Below are 19,009 nucleotides of genomic sequence, written 5' to 3'. Positions count from 1 at the left end.
AAAGTTAAGAAGAAAAAAAAAAAAAACACAAATATACAAGCAACTCACGGATGACCAGTTAAGGGCCTCAGAAAACACAGCCAGAGGATCCGGGAAGGTTGGAGGGGTCACAATGGTCCCGCTTAAAACCCAAACTTCGTAGACACCGAAGGTGTCGCCTAAAGAACTCCTAGACACTGTATTGACGGAGGTGCTCACTGGGGTTACCAAAAGTTAGCTCATATGAAAAAAAAAATTATTTAAAGAAACAGAAACTTAAAATGACTAAAATAAAAACAAATCAAGTAAAGAGAAAGGATAGAAATGCTCCCCCTTGATGCGATTAGGTCGATTGCTACCAAGCACCTTCTTCTTGAACACATGGGTTGCCTCCCAAGAAGGGCCTTAGTTACTGTCTTGGCAAGACATTATGTGATCAGCTAAGTTGATGGTACAAAGGGAAGTTGATCCACCACATGGCCTGTTTGAATGCCAGCTGAGATTCCCTCATAGAATGGCTTTAAACGTTGTCCATTTACTTTGAAAGTTGAGCCGTCTTTAGGGTTTTGAATCTCCACAGCTCCATAGGGAGAAACATTGACCACGGTGAATGGGCCTTGCCATCTAGACTTCAATTTTCCTGGAAAGAGACGCAATCGTGAGTTAAACAAAAGAACTGACATACCTTTGGAGAACTCTTTCCGTTGAATGTTTCTGTCATGGTAACTCTTGGTTCGTTCTTTGTAAAGCTTTGCATTCTCATAAGACTCATGTCTAATTTCTTCCAATTCATTGAGCTGAAACTTTCTTGCATGGCCTGCCTTGTCTAGATCAAAATTTAACTTCTTGATGGCCCAAAAAGCATTGTGTTCAAGCTCCATTGGCAGGTGACAAGCTTTCCCAAACACAAGACGATAAGGGCTCATCCCAATGGGAGTCTTATATGCAATCCTATAAGCCCATAATGAATCATTGAGCTTGGCTGCCCAATCTTTCCTTGTATTGTTCACCACCTTCTCCAGGATGTGCTTAATTTCTCTATTGCTTATTTCCACTTGACCAGAAGTTTGCGGATGATATGGTGTAGAGACTCGATGGGTGATGTTGTACTTCTTCATGAGTGCTTCGAATGGCTTGTTACAGAAGTGGCTGCCTCCATCACTAATGACAGCCCTTGGAGTACCAAACCTTGTGAAAATATTATCCTTCAAGAACTTGAGCACCACCTTATGATCATTGGTTTTGGTGGCTATGGCTTCCACCCATTTAGACACATAATCAACAGCAACAAGTATGTAAGTACAACCAAAGGAAGATGGGAATGGTCCCATGAAATCAATACCCCACACATCGAAGAGCTCCACAACAAGTATGCTATTCAATGGCATTTCGTTCCTGCGACTTATGTTCCCCATCCTTTGACACCTATCACACTTAACACAAAAATTAAACGCATCTTTGAATAGAGTGGGCCAAAAGAAACCAGATTGGAGAATTTTAAGTGCTGTTTTCTTAGCTCCAAAGTGACCTCCACAAGCCAATTCGTGGCTATGCCTAAGTATGCTTTCTTGCTCTTCTTCTGGAACACATCTTCTGATGAGTTGATCCGGGCAATGCTTGAATAAGAAAGGTTCATCCCAGACATAATGTTTCACCATGGAAAAGAACTTCTTCTTGTCCTGAGAAGTTAGATCATTTCTAAGAACACCACAAGCAAGATAATTAACAAAATCAGCATACCATGGTTCTTTGACTTGGGCAGCATATAGTTGTTCATCAGGGAAAGTCTCATTCAAGGGTAGCACAGCTTCTCCTTTTTCTTCAACCACAATTCTGCTCAAATGATCAGCTACCACATTCTCACATCCCTTCTTGTCTCGAATTTCCAAATCGAACTCTTGCAGCAAGAGAATCCATCTAATCAAGCGTGGTTTTGCGTCCTTCTTAGTGAGCAAGTATCTAAGAGCTGCATGGTCAGAATAAACAATTACTTTAGAACCAACAAGATAAGAACGAAATTTTTCTAAAGCAAAAACCACAGCAAGGAACTCCTTCTCTGTTGTGGAGTAGTTGATTTGAGCATCATTCAAGGTCCGGCTAGCATAATGAATCACATGGGGGAGCTTGTTCTTCTTTTGACCTAAAACTGCACCAATAGCAAAGTCAGAGGCATCACACATTATTTCAAATGGTAAAGACCAATCTGGAGCTATGATAATAGGGGCTGAAGTTAGCTCCCTCTTCAAGGTAGTAAAGGCTTCCATGCAAGCTTCATTAAACTCAAAAACAGCATCCTTAGCAAGGAGATTACACAATGGCCTTGTAATGCTTGAGAAATTTTTGATGAACCTTCTATAGAATCCAGCATGACCTAGAAAGCTTCTAATTCCTTTCACAGAGGTAGGGGGTGGCAGATTTGAGATGAGATCGATCTTGGCTTTATCCACTTCAATTCCCTTGCTTGAAATCACATGGCCTAGCACAATGCCTTGTCTCACCATGAAGTGACACTTCTCCCAATTCAAAATCAGGTTTGTTTCCTGGCATCTTTTAAGCACTAGAGACAAGTGGTGAAGACAATTATCAAAAGAGGAACCAAAAACTGAAAAATCATCCATAAATACCTCAATGAATCGTTCCACCATATCTGAAAAGATTGACATCATGCATCTTTGGAAAGTTGCTGGGGCATTGCACAAACCGAATGGCATCCTTCTATAAGCAAACGTACCAAATGGGCATGTGAATGTGGTTTTCTCTTGGTCTTCCGGAGCAATGGGAATTTGATTATAACCTGAAAAACCATCAAGAAAACAATAGTAAGCATGGCCAGATAAACGTTCAAGCATTTGATCAATAAAAGGCAAGGGGAAATGATCTTTTCTAGTGGATGTGTTCAACTTCCTGTAATCAATGCAAACTCTCCAACCAGTGATAGTTCGTGTAGGAACTATCTCATTCTTCTCATTCTTCACAACGGTGATTCCGGACTTCTTCGGAACAACTTGTACAGGGCTCACCCACTTAGAATCTGAAATTGGGTAGATGATTCCTACATCGAGTAGCTTTAAAACTTCAGCTCTAACCACCTCTTTCATGTTGGGATTTAGCCTCCTTTGGGCATCACGGGATGGTTTGCTGTCTTCTTCCATTAGAATCCGGTGCATGCACATGCTTGGACTAATTCCTTTGATGTCTGCTATGGTCCACCCAATGGCTGTTTTATGCTCTTTTAGAACCTTAATTAAGCTCTCTTCTTCATGTGAGGTGAGACCTGCAGCAATTATAACAGGGAGAGTTTCGTTAGCACCCAAATAAGTATATTTAAGATGATTGGGCAGTGGTTTAAGTTCTAGCTTTGGTGGGGTGATAATGGATGGCTCCAATTTCGTGGATGATGGTCCAAGAGGCTCGAGTGGTGGCCTAAAGGATGGTGGGTATGGTTGAAACACTTCTAAGGCAGCCACCACTTCTTGGAACTCCGGTTCACAAAGATCTTCCTCTTCTTGTGTTAAGACAGCTTCTAGAGCATCATTAGACTTTCTCTGCAAAATTTTGGAAGAAACCTCATGATCCACAACATCAATTGAAAAGCAAGAATCAAGAGAGATAGAAGGTTGAGATAGAGCATTAAGCATTTTAAATTCAACAGTTTCACCCAGAACAGTCATGGAAAGGGTGCTATCTTTCACTTTGATAACTGTGTCTGCAGTGGCCATGAATGGCCTGCCTAGGAGAATGCGATCAACATGATCGCCATTTGGATTGTCTTCCATGTCCATCACTACAAAATCAGCAGGGAGAATTAGTGTATTAACTTGAACTAAAATATCTTCTACAATACCTTTTGGATATTTTATAGAATGATCAGCTAGTTCAAGTCGTATTGAAGTCTTCTTCATCCCTTCTAAGCCAAGCTTTTGATACAATGAATATGGCATTAGGTTGACACTTGCTCCCAAGTCCAACATGGCTCTTCCAACCTTATTGCCTCCAATGTTAATGGGAATGTCAAAGCTGCCAGGATCAACTAGTTTTGGTGGAAGCTTCCTTTGCAACACAGCACTTACATTCTGGTCAAGCTTTACATCTTCATTTGGAGCGAAATTGAGCTTGTGAGTTTTCAAGTCCTTGATGAACTTTCCATATGCAGGAATCTGTTCAATAACATCAAGCAAAGGCAAATTGATATTAACTTTACTCAAAATATCATAAATCTCTTTAAAAGCCTTATCTTGCTTTGCTTTCTTAAGACGGCCTGGAAATGGAATCGGTGGAACATATGGAGCGGGTGGCACGTATCTATCTTCTTGAAGATGTGGTGGCACAAATTTGTCATCTCTCTTATGCAATTGGAATTGTTTGGATTCCTGAGAATCTGATTTGGCATTAGGAGCAGATTGAGAAGTTTTGAGATGTTCCCCTTCTGTAGCCGTGGTCTCCTCCTCTTCATCTTCTACAATCACAACATCATTTGAAAGATTAGAATCAACTTTACTATCAATGATCTTACCTGATCTGAGCACATGAATGGCCTTGGCTTCTTGGTTCTTTGGATTGATCTCGGTTTGGCTTGGCCATTTCCCAGGTGCTCTTTGAGTTATTTCAGCAGCTAATTGGCCTATTTGAACTTCCAATTTGGCAATGGTAGCTTGTGTAGTTTGGATTGGCTTGATTCTGAGTATTCCTCCATGAAAAGTTTGGATGATTCCTCCAACCTGGATTATAACTTTGAGAGTATGGATCATTTCTTGGACCTTGGTTGTAGGAATTTACCAACTTAGCTTGCTCTTGCACAAATTCTGGATATCCAGCCCCAAGTGGACAAGCTATGGTAGCATGGTCAGGAGTTTCGCAAATACTACACACTTCCTTCGGAGGGCTTCTTGAGTTTAATGCAAGAAGAGCATCTAGCTTTTGTTCCAGTTTTGAAATCTGCACACTAGAAGCATCATTAGAACCACTAATAACACGTTTACCTCTTGTATCCGTATGTTGGGTCTCCATTGCTATCTCCTCAAAGAGTTCGTATGTTTCTTCTGGAGTTTTGGTTTTAAAAGAACCACCTGCAAAATTGGTGACTATATTATGACTAGAAGGGGTTAGTCCTTTATAAAACATACGCATTTGAAGCTTCAATGGAATCCCATGATGAGGACATTGGTTGAGCAGCCCATTGAATCTCTCCCATGCTTCACAAAACGATTCATCATCTTGCTGTGCAAATAACAAGATCTTATCCCTAAGCATGTCGGTCTTTTGCGTGGAGAAGTATTTCTCCAAGAACTTCTTTTGAATGGCAGCCCATGTAGTGAGTGAACCAGGCTTCAAAGAATTCAACCAATATTTCGCCTTATCCTTCAAAGTGTATGGAAACACTCTCATTCGAAGTTGATCTTCTGTCACACCTGTCAAGGGAAAAGAACTCACAACATTAAAAATATCCTTTATATGAGTTAATGGATCTTCATTAGGTAAACCATAAAAGGAAGGCAGCATATTAAGATGAGAAGATTTAAGCTCATAATTTCGAGCTACAGTGGGCAGCAAAATGCTTGAAGGAGATGCTGGAATTGTTGGGATATCAAGTTCTCCCATGAACTCATTGGCAGCCATCTCTTCTTCTTCTTCTTCTTGGTCTGAACTTGCTTCCGAATTTGAAGGTGAAGAACCAGGAAGTTCAGTGTGGAGAGCAATACTTGTAAATGTGGCAAGAGCTTGCTCTTTTGCAGTTGACAACTCTCTTTCTAGACGATTATGAACTTCAGAGATCACCCGGTTGGGTTGCAACGATGGTCCTGCGTTCAAAGATCTGGAGCGTTGGAACGAAGACCTCACTTGTTCAAGGAACGGTCTTTTAGACATAAACTACCTGAAACAGAAAATTAGATTAATTAGAAACACTAAAAAGAATAGGGTAACCTTGGGCAACCAGGGAAGAACTTTCGTTCAGTCCCCGGCAACGGCGCCAAAATTTGTTGTTAATTATTATGTTAACTCGCAATTGTACGGGGCAATTAGTAGTATAGCAAGACAAGTACGAGGTCGTACCCACGAAGACTGAGAAGTTCAAATTAGTTATGTACGTAGATTACCGAATTCAAGAAGTTAGGAAGTTAAGTCTAAAACAGAAATTAAAGTGAGAGTGATTGTGATTGTGAAAGGAAGTGAGCAAACTGAAATTGCAAATGAAAGCAAATAAACAAGTGTAACAAAGAGTGGTTTTAAGAGTTGGAAAACAGATTTGGAGACTAGGGCATTCGAATCACCATAACAATTCAATTCTGGGTTATATGGAGTCAAGTAACAAGTCTAATTCAAATTCAAAGATTGATTCTAGCTAAAGTATGATTAGGCCATGGTGTTTGGTCCTAACCTTGTGTTCCTAATTCCCTAATTTGATCATTTGTTGTCTAACCTAAAATTAAGCATTAGGAACCCATTAAGCATAGTAGAACAATTTAAACAACCAAGCATGTATCTAATCCCTGTTGTCGAATGTCCATACATACTCTTCCTATTCATAGTTCAATTCGAATTAAAGCATGGTGTCTACTCTTAATTCAAACCAATATAGTTAACAAACAAGTTCTAATGGTGATCAATCATTCAAACAAGCATGTTAACTTATAAGCATAATGAATAAGAACATGAATCATGAATCAAACTTGAAACTCCAAACTTATAAACCCAGAATATTCATGTTAGGTTACATCGAAGCCCTAGTTATGGATTTAGCTACTCATAATGGAAAAGAAACTAAAATAGAAATGGGAAAACATAATGAATGCCATAAGAGTAGAAAAACCCTTTTCTGAAGTTCTTGTAGTGTCCAATGCTTCTCCAAGAGCTTCTCCACGTCTAGAAGGATGTATGAAGGATATGGAGGTGATTTGAGATGAGCTTGAGTGAGTGGTGATGGCTGAGAAAGAGGAAATTCGTAGGGAAATGGAAGGGAGGTTTTCTGGAGCTGTTTTGGTGATTTTGGGGCAGTTTAGAGTATTGGGTTGATTGCTTGAGTGTTTGGGGTTGTGGGAATGTATGAGGATGATTTCTGGATGACGGAAGTGTGGAGGATGGCTGAAGTGAATTTTGTAGCTTGAAGACTCCTCTATTTATAGGGCTAAGAGGGAGGAACATCATGATGAAATCCAACACCACCATTCCTCATTTAATACAACCCATAACTCCCACTTCATCTTGTCTATGTTAGTGTGGTTGGAATCAATCCCATCCCATACTTCTTTTGCTGCACCTCAAGCTTTCTTCACATGGGATCAAAGGTGATCAATTGTGGCTGCCTTTTGCTGCCAACCCATGTGGTGTTCTTTTGGTTGTTGAACAAAAACGAGTCTTCTGAACCAGACTTGGTGTAGGAAGGCCAGAGGTTTCAAAACTTATCCAATGGGGCTCAAATTTGGATATGTTATAGTAGACACCCATTGGAACAACTTATATGAAGAAAGTATTCCCATCGGAGCAGTCGAAGTATGCGTTTTGGACCTTACAATTTGGCTGCCGAACAGAGACTGGAGTTGACTTCATTTCATTTATGCTTTACATGCATGCACATGCTTTCTCTATAATAACTCCAGCATGTACCAACTTGATCCTTTAGAATTTCATAGCTGGAATGTCTCCCCACTTCACTCATTATGTTGGATCCAAAGTCAGTTGCAGCATGGGTGAGGCACATGGCTCAAAGGAGGAGACAAGGCTCAAAGCTGGCAGCTGCAAATCCTCCTGAGCATGGTTCAGTGTTGGACGGGCTAAGGACTCCACATATGTTCAATTGGGCTGAATTTTGGATATGTTATACTAGACACCTAATTGAACAACTTCTATGAATAATGTCTCCTCATCCGAGTTGTCCAGATTGCTGAAATGAGACCTGCAAGGTGACTTACGAAACTGGACTGACAAGAAGTGTGGCCCAACTTTGGTTTTGTCTTTAAGCTCTTGCTCTTTGCCAATCAGCCCTTAACATGCATGGATTGCATCAAATGTGATCTCTTGCTATCTTAACCTACAAAACACACAAATAGAGGTAAGTGACTCAAAATAAAGAGAAACTAAGCAAAATCACTAAGTAAAGAAGGCATGCAAGTGTATGAAATTATGGACTTATCAAAACAGAAAATGGAATAAAAGCACAAGTTTAACTCAATAACATAACCAAATCATAAGCTAGAAAGGTACAAAATGATATACAATTATGAACCGATCAATGACTCCTCCCACCATATTATGATGTTGTCCAAGTTTTGGGCTCGATCCGAAATCAATAGGTGTTCCAAATTGGACAATTCAAGTTCAACGGCAGTTCGTTCCTAATTGGAGTGGTTGGTGTATTCCATACTTCTAGAGATTGGATTTCACTCAAAACTCACCAAATGACTCCTCCCACCATATTATGATGTTGCCCAAGTTTGGGGCTCGATCCGAAGTCAATAGGTGTGAGAAATTGGACAATTCAAGTTCAACGGCAGTTCGTTCCTAATTGGAGTGGTTGGTGTATTCCATACTTCTAGCGATTGGATTTCACTCAAAACTCACCAAATGACTCCTCCCACCATAATATGATGTTGCACAAGTTTGGGGTTCGATCCGAAATCAATAGGTGTGAGAAATTGGACAATTCAAGTTGAACGGCAGTTCGTTCCTAATGGGAGTGGTAGGTGTATTCCATACTTCTAGCGATTGGATTTCCCTCAAAACTCAACAAATGACTCCTTCCACCATATTATGATGTTGCCCAAGTTTTGGGCTCGATCCGAAATCAATAGGTGTGAGACATTGGAAAATTCAAGTTCAACGGCAGTTCGTTCCTAAATGGAGTGGTTGGTGTATTCCATACTTCTAGCGATTGGATTTCACTCAAAACTCACCAAATGACTCCGCCCACCATATTATGATGTTGCCCAAGTTTTGGGCTCGATCCGAAATTAATAGGTGTTCCAAATTGGACAATTCAAGTTCAACGGCAGTTCGTTCCTAATGGGAGTGGTTGGTGTATTCCATAATTCTAGCTATTGGATTTCACTCAAAACTCACCAAATGACTCCTCCCACCATATTATGATGTTGCCCAAGTTTTGGGCTCGATCCGAAATCAATAGGTGTTCCAAATTGGACAATTCAAGTTCAACGGCAGTTCGTTCCTAATTGGAGTGGTTGGTGTATTCCGTACTTCTAGCGATTGGATTTCACTCAAAACTCACCAAATGACTCCTCCCACCGTATTATGATGTTGCCCAAGTTTTGGAATCGATCCGAAATCAATAGGTGTGAGAAATTGGTCAATTCAATTTCAAGGACAGTTCGTTCCAAATTGGAGTGGTTGGTGTATTCCATACTTCTAGCGATTGGATTTCACTCAAAACTCATCAAACGACTGCTCCCACCATATTATGATGTTGCCCAAGTTTTGGGCTCGATCCGAAATCAATAGGTGTGAGAAATTGGACAATTCAAGTTCAACGGCAGTTCGTTCCTAATTGGAGTAGTTGGTGTATTCCATACTTCCAGCGATTGGATTTCACTCAAAACTCACCAAATGACTCCTCCCACCATATTATGATGTTGCCCAAGTTTTGGGCTCGATCCGAAATCAATAGGTGTTCCAAATTGGACAATTCAAGTTCAACGGCAGTTCGTTCCTAATTCGAGTGGTTGGTGTATTCCATTACCCTAGCGATTGGATTTCACTCAAAACTCACAAAATGACTCCTCCCACCATATTATGATGTTGTACAAGTTTGGGGTTCGATCCGAAATCAATAGGTGTGAGAAATTGGACAATTCAAGTTCAACGGCTGTTCGTTCCTCATTGGAGTGGTTGGTGTATTCCATACTTCTAGCAATTGGATTTCACTCAAAACTCACCAAATGACTCCTCCCACCATATTATGATGTTGCCCAAGTTTTGGGCACGATCCGAAATCAATAGGTGTTCGAAATTGGACAATTCAAGTTCAACGGCAGTTCGTTCCTAATTGGAGTGGTTGATGTATTCCATACTTCTAGTGATTGGATTTCACTCAAAACTCACCAAATGACTCCTCCCACCATATTATGATGTTGCCCAAATTTTAGGCTCGATCCGAAATCGATAGGTGTTCCAAATTGGACATTTCAAGTTCAATGGCAGTTCGTTCCTAATTGGAGTGGTTGGTGTATTCCATACTTCCAGCGATTGGATTTCACTCAAAACTCATCAAATGACTCCTCCCACCATATTATGATGTTACCCAAGTTTGGGGATCGATCCGAAATCAATAGGTGTGAGAAATTGGACAATTCAAGTTGAACGGCAGTTCGTTCCTAATTGGAGTGGTTGGTGTATTCCATACTTCTAGAGATTGGATTTCACTTAAAACTCACCAAGTGACTCCTCCCACCATATTATGATGTTGCCCAAATTTTGGGCTCGATCGGAAATCAATAGGTGTTCCAAATTGGACAATTCAAGTTCAACGGCAGTTCGTTCCTAATTGGAGTGGTTGGTGTATTCCATATTTCTAGCGATTGGATTTCACTCCAAACTCACCAAATGACTCCTCCCACCATATTATGATGTTGCCCAAATTTTGGGCTCGATCCGAAATCAAAAGGAGTTCCAAATTGGACAATTCAAGTTCAACGGCAGTTCGTTCCTAATTGGAGTGGTTGGTGTATTCCATACTTCTAGCGATTGGATTTCACTCAAAACTCACCAAATGACTCCTCCCACCATATTATGATGTTGCCCAAATTTTGGGCTCGATCCGAAATCAAAAGGAGTTCCAAATTGGACAATTCAAGTTCAACGGCAGTTCGTTCCAAATTGGAGTGGTTGGTGTATTCCATACTTCTAGCGATTGGATTTCACTCAAAACTCACCAAATGACTCCACCCACCATATTATGATGTTGCCCAAGTTTTGGGCTCGATCCGAAATCAATAGGTGTTCCAAAGTGGACAATTCAAGTTCAACGGCAGTTCGTTCCTAATTGGAGTGGTTGGTGTATTACATACTTCTAGCAATTAGATTTCACTAAAAACTCACCAAATGACTCCTCCCACCATATTATGATGTTGCTCAAGTTTTGGGCTCTATCTGAACTCAATAGGTGTGAGAAATTGGACAATTTAAGTTCAACGGCAGTTCGTTCCTCACTGGAGTTGTTGGTGTATTCCATACTTCTAGCGATTGGATTTCACTCAAAACTCACCAAATGACTCCTCCCATCATATTATGATGTTGCCCAAGTTTGGGCTCGATCCGAAATCAAAAGGAGTTCCAAATTGGACAATTCAAGTTCAACGGCAGTTCGTTCCTAATTGGAGTGGTTGGTGTATTCCATACTTCTAGCGATTGGATTTCACTCTAAACTCACCAAATGACTCCTCCCACCATATTATGATGTTGCCCAAATTTTGGGCTCGATCCGAAATCAAAAGGAGTTCCAAATTGGATAATTCAAGTTCAACGGCAGTTCGTTCCAAATTGGAGTGGTTGGTGTATTCCATACTTCTAGCGATTGGATTTCACTCAAAACTCACCAAATGACTCCACCCACCATATTATGATGTTGCCCAAGTTTTGGGCTCGATCCGAAATCAATAGGTGTTCCAAAGTGGACAATTCAAGTTCAACGGCAGTTCGTTCCTAATTGGAGTGGTTGGTGTATTACATACTTCTAGCAATTAGATTTCACTAAAAACTCACCAAATGACTCCTCCCACCATATTATGATGTTGCTCAAGTTTTGGGCTCGATCTGAACTCAATAGGTGGGAGAAATTGGACAATTTAAGTTCAACGGCAGTTCGTTCCTCACTGGAGTTGTTGGTGTATTCCATACTTCTAGCGATTGGATTTCACTCAAAACTCACCAAAAGACTCCTCCCATCATATTATGATGTTGCCCAAGTTTGGGCTCGATCCGAAATCAAAAGGAGTTCCAAATTGGACAATTCAAGTTCAACGGCAGTTCGTTCCAAATTGGAGTGGTTGGTGTATTCCATATTTCTAGCGATTGGATTTCACTCTAAACTCACCAAATGACTCCTCCCACCATATTATGATGTTGCCCAAATTTTGGGCTCGATCCGAAATCAAAAGGAGTTCCAAATTGGACAATTCAAGTTCAACGGCAGTTCGTTCCTAATTGGAGTGGTTGGTGTATTCCATACTTCTAGCGATTGGATTTCACTCTAAACTCACCAAATGACTCCTCCCACCATATTATGATGTTGCCCAAATTTTGGGCTCGATCCGAAATCAAAAGGAGTTCCAAATTGGACAATTCAAGTTCAACGGCAGTTCGTTCCAAATTGGAGTGGTTGGTGTATTCCATACTTCTAGCGATTGGATTTCACTCAAAACTCACCAAATGACTCCACCCACCATATTATGATGTTGCCCAAGTTATGGGCTCGATCCGAAATCAATAGGTGTTGCAAAGTGGACAATTCAAGTTCAACGGCAGTTCGTTCCTAATTGGAGTGGTTGGTGTATTACAAACTTCTAGCAATTAGATTTCACTAAAAACTCACCAAATGACTCCTCCCACCATATTATGATGTTGCTCAAGTTTTGGGCTCGATCTGAACTCAATAGGTGTGAGAAATTGGACAATTTAAGTTCAACGGCAGTTCGTTCCTCACTGGAGTTGTTGGTGTATTCCATACTTCTAGCGATTGGATTTCACTCAAAACTCACCAAATGACTCCTCCCATCATATTATGATGTTGCCCAAGTTTGGGGTTCCATACGAAATCAATAGGTGTGAGAAATTGGACAATTCAAGTTCAACGGCAGTTCGTTCCTAATTGGAGTGGTTGGTGTATTCCATACTTCTAGAGATTGGATTTCACTCAAAATTCACCAAATGACTCCTCCCACCATATTATGATGTTGCCCAGGTTTTGGGCTCGATCCGAAATCAATAGGTGTGAGAAATTGGACAATTCAAGTTCAACGACAGTTCGTTCCTAATTGGAGTGGTTGGTGTATTCCATACTTCTAGCGATTGGATTTCACTCAAAACTCAACAAATGACTCCACCTACCATATTATGATGTTGCCCAAGTTTTGGGCTCGATCCGAAATCAATAGGTATTCCAAATTGGACAATTCAAGTTCAACTACAGTTCGTTCCTAATAGGAGTGGTTGGTGTATTCCATACTTCTAGCGATTGGATTTCACTCAAAACTCACCAAATGACTCCTCCCACCATATTATGATGTTGCCCAGGTTTGGGGCTCGATCCGAAATCAATAGGTGTGAGAAATTGGACAATTCAAGTTCAACGGCAATTCGTTCCTAATTGGAGTGGTTGGTGTATTCCATACTTCTAGCGATTGGATTTCACTCAAAACTCACTAAATGACTCCTCCCACCATATTATGATGTTGCCCAAGTTTTGGTCTCGATCCGAAATCAATAGGTGTTCCAAATTAGACAATTCAAGTTCAACGGCAGTTCGTTCCAAACTGGAGTGGTTGGTGTATTCCATACTTCTAGCGATTCGATTTCACTGGAAACTCACCAAGTGACTCCTCCCACGATATTATGATGTTGCCCAAGTTTTGGGCTCCATCTGAAATGAATAGGTGTGCGAAATTGGATAATTCAAGTTCAACGGCAGTTCGTTCCTAATTGGAGTGGTTGGTGTATTCCATACTTCTAGCGATTGGATTTCACTCAAAACTCACTAAATGTCTCCTCCCAAAATATTATGATGTTGCCCAAGTTTTGGTCTCGATCCGAAATTAATAGGTGTTCCAAAACAATTCAAGTTCAACGGCAGTTCATTCCTAATTGGAGTGGTTGGTGTATTCCTTACTTCTAGCAATTGGATTTCACTCAAAACTCACCAAATGACTCCTCCCACCGTATTATGATGTTGCCCAAGTTTTGGACTCGATCCGAAATCAATAGGTGTTCCAAAGTGGACAATTCAAGTTCAACGGCAGTTCGTTCCTAATTGGAGTGGTTGGTGTATTCCATACTTCTAGCGATTGGATTTCACTCAAAACTCACCAAATGACTCCTCCCACCATATTATGATGTTGCCCAACTTTGGGGCTCGATCCGAAATCAATAGGTGTTCCAAATTGGACAATTCAAGTTCAACGGCAGTTCGTTCCTAATTGGAGTGGTTGGGGTATTCCATACTTCTAGCGATTGGATTTCACTGAAAACTCACCAAATGACTCCTCCCACCATATTATGATGTTGCCCAAGTTTTTGGCTCGATCTGAAATGAATAGGTGTGAGAAATTGGACAATTCAAGTTCAACGGCAGTTCGTTCCTAATTGGAGTGGTTGGTGTATTCCATACTTCTAGCGATTGGATTTCACTCAAAACTCACCAAATGACTCCTCCCACCATATTATGATGTTGCACAAGTTTTGGGCTCGATCCGAAATCAATAGGTGTAAGAAATTGGACAATTCAAGTTCAACGGCAGTTCGTTCCTAATTGGAGTGGTTGGTGTATTCCATACTTCTAGCGATTGGATTTCACTCAAAATTCACTAAATGACTCCTCCTACCATATTATGCTGTTGCCCAAGTTTTGGGCTCGATCCGAAATCAATAGGTGTGAGAAATTGGACAATTCAAGTTCAACGGCAGTTCGTTCCTAATTGGAGTGGTTGGTGTATTCCATACTTCTAGCGATTGGATTTCGTTCAAAACTCACCGAATGACTCCTCCCACCATATTATGATGTTGCCCAAGTTTGGGGCTCGATCCGAATTCAATAGGTGTGAGAAATTGGACAATTCAAGTTCAACGGCAGTTCGTTCCTAATTGGAGTGGTTGGTGTATTCCATACTTCTAGCGATTGGATTTCACTCAAAACTCACCAAATGACTCCTCCCACCATATTATGATGTTGCCCAAGTTTTGGTCCCGATCCGAAATCAATAGGTGTTCCAAATTGGACAATTCAAGTTCAACGGCAGCTCGTTCCTAATTGGAGTGGTTGGTGTATTCCATACTTCTAGCGATTGGATTTCACTCAAAACTCACCAAATGACTCCTCCCACCACATTACAATGTTGCCCAAGTTTTTGGCTCGATCCGAAATGAATAGGTGTGCGAAATTGGACAATTCAAGTTCAACGGCAGTTCGTTCCTAATTGGAGTGGTTGGTGTATTCCATACTTCTAGCGATTGGATTTCACTCAAAACTCACTAAATGACTCCTCCCACCATATTATGATGTTGCCCAAGTTTTGGTCTCGATCCGAAATCAATAGGTGTTCCAAATTGGACAATTCAAGTTCAACGGCAGTTCGTTCCTAATTGGAGTGGTTGGTGTATTCCATACTTCTAGCGATTGGATTTCACTCAAAACTCACCAAATGACTCCTCCCACCATATTATGATGTTGCCCAAGTTTTGGGCTCGATCCGAAATCAATAGGTGTGAGAAATTGGACAGTTCAAGTTCGACGGCAGTTCGTTCCTAATTGGAGTGGTTGGTGTATTCCATACTTCTAAAGATTGTATTTCACTCAAAACTCACCAAATGACTCCTCCCACCATATTACGATGTTGCCCAGGTTTGGGGCTCGATCCGAAATCAATAGGTGAGAGAAATTGGACAATTCAAGTTCAACGGCAGTTCGTTCCTAATTGGAGTGGTTGGTGTATTCCATACTTCTAGCGATTGGATTTCACTCAAAACTCACCAAATGACTCCTCCCACCATATTATGATGTTGCACAAGTTTTGGGCTCGATCCGAAATCAATAGGTGTAAGAAATTGGACAATTCAAGTTCAACGGCAGTTCGTTCCTAATTGGAGTGGTTGGTGTATTCCATACTTCTAGCGATTGGATTTCACTCAAAATTCACTAAATGACTCCTCCTACCATATTATGCTGTTGCCCAAGTTTTGGGCTCGATCCGAAATCAATAGGTGTGAGAAATTGGACAATTCAAGTTCAACGGCAGTTCGTTCCTAATTGGAGTGGTTGGTGTATTTGATCGGTTCATAATTGTATATCATTTTGTACCCTTCTAGCTTATGATTTGGTTATGTTTTTGAGTTAAACTTGTGCTTTTAATCCTTTTTGTGTTTATCTTTCAGTTCATTGAGCTTTAGGTAATAATGATGGCTTTAGAGAGCATAATTCATGCAATTCAAGCATGTTAAGGCCTAATTTGGATGAATGGATGAAGAGCTTAAAGACAAACTCATTTTGGCTACAGCCCCCTGCCAGTCCAGTTCCGTAGGTCATATTGCAAGCTTTGTTTCAACAACCTACATAGCTCGAATGAGGCCACATTCTTCATGAAAGTTGTTTCAATGGGTGTGTACTATAACATATCCAAAATTCAGCCCCATTGGATAAATATGGAGGCTGTTACCTAGCAAACACAGAACCATACTCAGGATGGATCTTATCAGCGCGGAAAATGAGTTAGCAATTTGTTTTGGCCTTAACTTCCTCCTCCGACCTTGGATTGGCCCAAATAACATATGGCTGGAAAGAAGACATTCTGAACTTCAATTTCGAGTGCTTAAAGTCCTAATTTGATTAATAGAAGCCCAAGTTGTAAGCCCTTGAAGTTGCTGGTCATGCTGACCTCAGCATGTGCTGGTTGGATGCTTGGTCATGGTGAGCTAGGTATGAGCTATCATTTCTGGTTGGAAGCTTGGTCATGGTGACATGAAGATGAGCTAGGGCTGCTGGTGGGATCTATTGGTCAAGTGCATCACCCAATTTAGATTTTCTAATACAAGTGCATCAACCATTTCAGATTTTATAAAACAAGTGTTGTATGCATTAGCCATATTGAATTCAGATTTTCACTTCCCTTAGGCCTATAAATAGGGAGGTTCTCTAAGCTTGTAAACACACCCCAAGGGGGGGAGCTCTCAAACACTTCTCTAGAGCTCCCTTCCCTTCTCTCCCTCAAATTCTCTTAGTTTCCTTTGTAGTTCTCAATTGTTGTAATAAGATCATTCTACTAAATTTTCTTCTCCAAATCTCTCAAACACTTCTCCCATCTCTAAAGTTCTCCAAACACTTCTCCTCCCTTCTCCAAATTTCCCAAACACATTTCCCTTCTCTTCCAAAAGTCTCCATGTCTCAAACACTTCACAAACACCTTTCTCTCCACTCCCTAAGTTCCCAAAGTCTCCAAGTTCACAAACATTCTCCATGTTCTCCAAACACTTTCTCAAACAACTCTCTACTTCTACTTTCTTCTCCAAAAAGCCTCCATGTCCTCAAACACTTTTCCCAAACACTTCTCCTTTCTTCCTCAAAGTTCTCTTAGTCTCTCTTTAATGTTTTCTTAGTTGTAATTTATTTTTCTTGTAATGTACATTCTTTCTTAAGTATTCAAGTTTGATAAGTTTCCAAGTTTCAATTATGGTTTTTGTTCTTATTCATTATGCTTATAAGTTAATATGCTAGTTTGAATGATTGATCACCATTTAGGCTTGCATGTTAGCTATCTTGGTTTGAATTAAGAGTAGACACCATGCTTTAATTCGAATTGAACTATGAATAGGAAGAGTATGTATGGACATTCGACAACAGGGATTAGATACATGCTTGGTTGTTTAAATTGTTCTTCTATGCTTAATGGGTTCCTAATGCTTAATTTTAGGTTAGACAACAAATGATCAAATTAGGGAATTAGGAACACAAGGTTATGACCACACACCATGGCTTAATCATACTTTAGCTAGAATCAATCCATTAATCTAATTGAACTTGGGAACTTATCTACTTGAGTTAGTTATTTTCTTTCTTCCTTGTTTTATTTATTTCCTTTTTTTTTCATTTCTGTTTTGTGTAGGGAAAATGAATTGGATCATTCAATCACCAATCCTCGTGGGATCGACCTCGCACTTACATATGCTATACTACCAAACGGCTCGTGCACTTGCGAGTATCACAAGTTGAGGATGCAACTGAATCCATTTTGGTGCAGCTGAAATCCACACAACAAGTTTTTGGCGCCGTTGCCGGGGATTGGCAACATAGTTTGGTTCTATTTCTTTTCCCTACTTGTTTTATTTTTATTTTTTATTTTCATGTTTTTCTAGACAATTTCAAGTTTTAAAGTTAATGACGTTAATGGACAAGTTGTGTTTGTAGTCCAACAGAAAAGGACAATTGCCCAACAAGCAAGAAAACTGGGTTTAAGTCCCAGCTTACACAACCCATTGGTGCTTGTTGCTTTGAAGCATGGAATTGGACGTGTGTTGATTTTTCCTTTTCATTTTTAATTTTTTTTTATATTTCGTAATCCTTTAATTCCGTTTCAAGTTTTTGTGTGTATTTGTTTTAGCAATGTAAATAGCTCAATAAAAATGGAGAGAGATGGCAACTTCAAAGATAGGAAGTGTGGAGTAGTGGGAGAAGTCGCGACCTCCAAATGCATCACGCTCGACCTAATCGCTTCAAGGGGGAGCATTTCAATCCTTTCTCTTTACTTGTTATTATTTCTGTTTCTTTTTTTATAAAAATTTAAAAAAATAAAAAATTTAAAAATTTAAAAAGATTTTTCATATAAGCTGACTTATGGTAACTCCAGTGAGCACTTCCGTCAATACAGTGTCTAGGAGTTCTTTAGGCGACACCTTCGGTGTCTAAGAAGTTTGGGTTTTAAGCGGGACCATTGTGACCCCTCCAACCTTCCCGGATCCCCTGGCTGTGTTTTCTGAGGCCCTTAACTGGTCATCCGTGAGTTGCTTATATATTCATTTTTTATTTTTTATTTCTTTCTAAACCTTCTTCTTAACTTTTCCCCTTATCATTTACATGTTCTCAATCATCTTTACTTTGCTTTAACATTGAGGACAATGCTTCATTTAAGTTTGGGGGTGCTGGAAAGTTTTTAGCTTTTGTGTTTGTGTCTGAAAACGTAGGCTTCTTCATTGCTACAATTTTTTTTTTTCTGCTACTGTTTTGAAAGTTTTGTCCACGTTGTATTCTTCATTTTTTCATGCTGAATCCAACGACGTAAAGAACGTTAAATTTGACCAAGTGGTTTGAAAGTTACATGTCAAA

At 40.1% G+C, this 19,009-nt stretch overlaps 1 non-coding gene across 1 annotated transcript; it reads left to right on the top strand.

The window, feature by feature from the left end:
* Positions 1 to 5,122: 5,122 nt before the first annotated feature.
* Positions 5,123 to 5,229, top strand: LOC148292302 (small nucleolar RNA R71). Its single transcript, XR_015827163.1, has one exon. It is a non-coding gene; the product is annotated as a small nucleolar RNA R71 (small nucleolar RNA).
* The last annotated feature ends 13,780 nt before the right edge of the window (positions 5,230 to 19,009 follow it).

The sequence above is a fragment of the Prunus avium genome, chromosome 8 (genome assembly GCF_965620075.1).
Source record: "Prunus avium chromosome 8, drPruAviu1.hap1.1, whole genome shotgun sequence".
In the NCBI taxonomy this organism is placed as follows: domain Eukaryota; kingdom Viridiplantae; phylum Streptophyta; class Magnoliopsida; order Rosales; family Rosaceae; genus Prunus; species Prunus avium.
The sequence above is the reverse complement of the archived record's forward strand: the minus strand, read 5'-3'. Positions and strand labels throughout refer to the sequence as shown.